The 5932-nt window shown below is 34.9% G+C and overlaps 1 long non-coding RNA gene across 2 annotated transcripts; it reads right to left on the minus strand.

Moving 5' to 3' along the window:
• Positions 1 to 1045: 1045 nt before the first annotated feature.
• LOC125505649 lies at positions 1046 to 1955 on the minus strand. Of its 2 annotated transcripts, none has more exons than XR_007282318.1 (4): positions 1609 to 1955; positions 1405 to 1539; positions 1290 to 1345; positions 1046 to 1109 (listed from the first exon to the last, which is right to left on the minus strand). It is a non-coding gene; the product is annotated as an uncharacterized LOC125505649 (long non-coding RNA). The 2 variants fall into 2 exon arrangements; XR_007282317.1 differs by having other exon boundaries at positions 1290 to 1357.
• Between the last annotated feature and the right edge of the window lie 3977 nt (positions 1956 to 5932).

Raw genomic sequence — 5932 nt, forward strand, 5'->3', positions numbered from 1 at the left:
GAATTCGTGCCAAAATGGAATGCAAATTCCCAACTCCATATCCAACTATTTATATCACGATACATTTAATTATAGTTACACATTAAATGTACCAAGTCTGAATATTTATGACCGCGAAACGTATTATTAATTTATTAATAACATAGTATACATTTAATTACTGATACGCAATCTTAAACACCACTTTGGGCATATAAATCTAGCGAGCATATGTAGGGTATAGAGTTACAAATTGTTTGTTTGTCTTTGTGCGAGAGCGTTTTCGAAAAATGCCTAATATTTATTACACGGCATTTATTCGCTAACTATGTGGTAAATGTTGTGTAATCTTCGTGACATTTCAATGAACATTTCCTACAGTAAATAAAATTGAAAATTGATGAGAAAAACTGGGCTCGGCATATAACATTTTCTAACAGGAGTGGCAAAAGCGCTATTCTTCAAAAAAAAACACCTTTTGTACATTACAACTGCACGCTTCTTCATTTTCTTTTTTTAAATACACCAAAATCTAGTTTAGCCAGTTAGCCTCTTCAACTCTCTTTGCCCTATTTTACCTTCTTCTATTTGCCCCAAAATACACTTTTTATGAAGCAAGACATTTTAGGGAAGAATTCTTTTTACACTTAACTACTTTTTTACTACTTAGAACGACTTTAAGGCAACATTTTGCCTTTGATTAGTTGAAAGTCGTAGATTTGAAAGCTGTTATAAATATCCGAGATTAAAGTTTGCAGAGAGCAAGTTAAACACTGTTTTTACTCGAATTTTTGCGTTTAAAGTTATAGTTCCATTTTAACATCTAGTTTTTCTAAAAGTCCGTGCAAAAAGTCCATCGGTCCCTCGCAGACGAGTTAATTGAAATCAGATCCTTTTGGTCATACTGACAACTTCAGTTGTATGATTCACTTTTTCATATCAGTGCAGGATTTTAGAGTTTAGACTCACCAATTTTACTTAAGCAAAGTGACTGTTTGAGTTTGTGCAAAAACTTATTTAAATTAATAATGTTCTTAAGTACACATATATAATGGAAAAATTTTGAAGTTCTACGCCGGTGGTGTAAACTTTTCATTGTAGAAAGTGGGAAATTACGCATGGAAAAACTCCTGAAAAGCTATATTTGAACAATTTTCAAGTTTTTTTGTTTCAATGCGAAAATATCGATTTTTTTAACCCCTTTTTTGTTCTCAACAGGGCAAGACAAAACATGGGAGAAGATGGAAACGGGGGTGTAAAGAGAAACCAAAAAGATGTAAATCGACGAAAAACGCTTGAAAAATACTTACCAAAATAAGCAACGATATAAGATGTTGTTAGTCATCCTAAGAGACGATATTCTAACCTGTAATAAAACCTAGACAAAAAAACATGCTCCCTTCTTTTTATTCAAAATTCACTTACATTTTCTATACCCAAGAAGAGTTCATGAATAGGAAAATTGTTGGTAAAACGATAACGACATCCTGAAATCTCGGAGTCCGTGAGACGTTTCTACTGCGTTTCCTTAAAGCAAAAGTCGACTATTATGTGCCATGTCTAGAAGTGCAATGTGAACAAAAATGCAAAAATTTTATTAAAATAACAAGTTAGACAATTAGAAATTACCGTCCATCTGTGGGTGTCGAAACAAGAATATCGGAGGTTTCATCTGTACAACTAAAACTATTGAACTGAGAATTTGTATGTATAGTTAACGATTCCAAAAATTTTATAAATTTGAAGGATACATTTTGTGCGAAGCGTTTTGTTCAAATCTGAGTATTTAAAGTGGAATTTGAAATTTCGAGATAAGAGTGGAAACTTCCTGTTTTTCGTCGAATATGGGTTTAAAGCTTAAAATCAAAGTCACATTTTAACGCTCATTTTTCCTCAAGTTTCGTGTAGAAAGCTTAATGTTCCGTTGTAAGTGGTTTAATCGACCTATAGGTTTTGAGCTAAAACTGTTAGTTTTTCTAAAAGGTTTATAAATATGTATGGTCATTAAATCTCGGATTTTCGCGTTTAGACGCAGAAAAGTCACTTGAAGTCCGATTTTTAAAAAGTATTTCAACAGTTCATAAAATTGTTCACTTTAATCATAGAAAAAATTATAATGTTTAATTATTAAGATTAATTATGAACCGTAGTTGTGGAATTTTCAATACGGCAACTGAGAGAAAAGAGTGTTTTAAGTAAAAGTCGGAACATTTTGCCAAAAGCTCATGATTCCGCCTTGAAACTTTTAACATAGAATGCAAAAATCATGTTTCTAGGGATTAAAAGCTCTCGAAAACTTACATTTTCCTTAAATAATCCTAAAGTAACATTTGCATTTTGTAATTCACAGACTATTCATCCACAATAGGCCAGTTTTTAGAATTTTCACTATTAACTCGACATTGTTGTAAAAAATTTATTTTTTACTTCAAGTTTATTGTCAAATGGTAAAACGTTGCAGACTATAAAAACGGGATAGAAAAAAAACTACGTACATCAACAAAAAGTATAGAATACTTACCGGAAGAAAACACGAGAAGCTCTTTATAGACAATTAAAATAACCTACATAGATATAAATTTTACTCACATTTTATTTTAACTGACAACAATGTACCTATAAACAGAAGAATAATATAATATTAAGCAATGACGCCATTCTCAAAGACTCTCTATCAAAGACTCTCAATTCTTCTATCTTCTATTCATAGCTTTAAAGTTTAGTCACAGTTTAATACCATGTTTGCCAAAAATTTCATGAAGAAAGTCCAATTTTCTACTGTATGTGTGTTAACTGAAGACAACTTGTAGCGGTAATACTGTTAGCTTTGTCTTAATGGTTTAATTATCCGTATTAGTGACGAATTTTTGTTCTTCTTGTTTTAGATGCAGAAGTTCAACTTAATGACCGAGTTTTTAAGTGTGTACCAGTTTACCAAATTTAGAATTTGCACATTTATAAGTTTTCAATGCAATGAAAGGACAGTTCTAAATCCCTTAATTCTTAAATCGAGATTTATCTACTAAATCAATTTTTCTTCAACCTCAAGTTTACTGTCTGCTCCGCAGAACGTGGGAGAAGGTAGAAATTGAATTGAAAGAAAAAGGCGTAAATCGACGAGAAAAGCAGAAAACTTAGATACCAGAAGGAGACACGGCAATGTTTTATAGACAAGAACAACAAGCCACATTGATATTAGATTTACTCACATTTTATTTCATCTTATTTTACGTCATTTTACGAAAAATGCCGCTACCTTGAAAGTTGTGTGTCCATATTGCATTTTATCAAAGCTGAATTCGACCATTATTTGCGATTCTTCTACCGGCAGATACCCAGGTTTAATGTGAAAAAACGACAAGAACTGGCTTTCATTAAATTAGCAGCTGATCCGACGATTTAGCACAGCACGGTAAATAATTAGAAATAACCGTCCCATTATGGGTGTCTAAAAATCATAATTTGCAAAACAAGAATATGGGATGTTTCATATGTTAAACTAAAACGGCTCGAAATGTCTTTGTAAGGCTCAGAACGGGCCGAAATAGCCAATACGTTTGACTAAATGCGCCTTTATTGCCTGGTGTGTGCGCTATGGTATTAGTAATGGTACCATAACCATGCATCATGGGGTTATAGACCATTATGCGGGGCATTAGCGCTTTTATGACCTTAATGGTTTATTTCGGCTGGTATGAGCAAAACGGGTTATGGTTTCGATTACATTCGCTATCAGTTTTAGATTTTTTCCCCATTCGCTTAACCGGTGTTGTACCAGGAACCACTTTGATTATACGGTATTTGAGCACTTTCACTTGCTAGGAACCGGTACCCTGTTGGGTGCACACCCAACCAAAACAAACACTCAAATCTCGTTCTGCTGCCTAAGTACCAGATGGGTATCCGTGATTGCGCGCAATCGGCATAAATTAACTTGATTACAGGTGAATTTGTTTGTCACGTGATGAGCATTCGCACCAATGGTACCACCGGTACGGGGCAACGGGCGGGCATTTGCAACGCGTGCTGCCGGCCACGGTCGCGACGTTTCGCCTCTGCCCTCTTCAGTATCACCTGCTAGAATAGTACGAGCTAAAGCGCGCACTAATGCTTTTTTCAAAGCAGGGAAGTTCAGAGAGAAATGAGAGATGGAGATATATAGAGTAATTCTGGGAGAGATGAACCACCTTTGTTGATTCGACTCTATCTTCACAACAAATAGCTTTATTTAGACTTGTTGCTGCTAAATGTTGTCACGAACATTTTAACTAACTGCAATCAGAACTGTAACTAAAGACCAAAAACTCGGACACATTTGCTGACAAAAAAATAAAATAAAAAACCGTTATGTGGTCCAACTAACCCGAAATCTGCGGGATAGTTGAACCACCAATTTGGGGCAGTTGGACCACACAGGGAGAGATGAACCGTAACAAAGGATAAGGAACAAAATTAAACTTAATTAATTTTTTAAAATTTTTTTAATAAAATAATAAGTTTTTTTGCGGCATTCATAAAGTAGACGAAGAGCTCAATGAGCCAGTTTTTTACTTTTCCGCACGGCTTTCTTGTAATTAGAGTAGCTTTGGGAATATTAAAGTGTCTGGCTGCGGCTTTGACCCCCATTGTTTTTGTATCTACAGTATTTACAACATTTTTGAGGTCTTCTTCGGTCCATCTAGCTCTTTGTGAGCTCAACTTGTGTTGGTATTTTGTAGGCATTGTATAAAACAGAGAAATAAATACCGGTTCAACTGTCCCGATTTACTCTGGTCCATCTATCCCAAATTTCAGGGATAGACGGACCACCCAAAAACAAAAAATCTATTTATTAATCGGCTTTTACATCATTTACGTTGTCCTGAATAAATACCATGTAATGCATTTTTAACCACAAATATCATTTTAAAACTTTTTTTTAGTTAGAATCGCACCTTCAAAATACCATTAAAAAAATGTCTACCATTTGTACATGCTACACACAAATCTACTATCGGAGTGCAACTGGTAGTCGTTTGTTGACGGGGTAGCGTTGAAATATTCTTCATATACCATGTACAGTCGAAAATACCCGACTGGTCCATCTCAGGCGGTGGTTCATCTCTCCCGGAATTACCCTAAGAAGAAAAACTATACAATTGAAACAGACATTTGGTACAAAGCGTTCAGCTGGTAACTGGTGCTGGACCTGTTGGGTTCTATTACTTAAAGTATGCGTTAAACAATCACTTTTGCTTCCACAAAGTTTAAAGATACTTATGTCCGTGCTGTATAAAACCGGGTGGTTCCTTAAACCCGGAACCACCTCCACGTTTTTGAAATTATTACAAAAATTGCTTTGCATAGAAAGTGGCAGATTAGAAGAATTGTTAAGGTTGAAGACAACAATGCGAACGCTCATAAGAACATGGATCGCATTTAAAAATGCAGGTTTTCCTGCATTCGAAGTTTCTGGAACAAAGCAGGCGTTAAAAGGTGGTGGAAGAAGAATTAAGGTTTCTTCTGTAGAAGGAGAACTTTCTGACATCAATAATCGGGTGCGAAAAAGCTCGGTTAATCATATACACACAGAAGCGGGTTTGATCCAATGGACCTTTTCCTAAAGAGCGAGGACAGTGTTTCTGCTGGATATTTTTGTGTGCATATTTCAAGAGTGTGGCACGAGGACGCAATAAGCAAGTATTGCATAAAATGGACTGAACTGAACGATGCGAAATTAGTAAAATGGTCCACATTAAGAAACACGCTAAGCATTGGATGTTAAAAAACTAAAATAATGAATCGAAAGAATGGGATATTTTTTCAAGAAATATTCCTAGATTACTTAACTACAATTGGATTTGTTGCATTGGTGTTATTATAAGTTACATTTTTTCAATACAAATATTGGGTTATTGTTGAATCCTCCGTGTTGTCCATTCCAACGTTGAGAATGCTTCACCTAAAACACTTT

The sequence above is a fragment of the Dendroctonus ponderosae genome, unplaced genomic scaffold (genome assembly GCF_020466585.1).
Source record: "Dendroctonus ponderosae isolate FM_Combo_2020 unplaced genomic scaffold, Dpon_F_20191213v2 Dpon_F_20191213_9, whole genome shotgun sequence".
Taxonomy (NCBI): domain Eukaryota; kingdom Metazoa; phylum Arthropoda; class Insecta; order Coleoptera; family Curculionidae; genus Dendroctonus; species Dendroctonus ponderosae.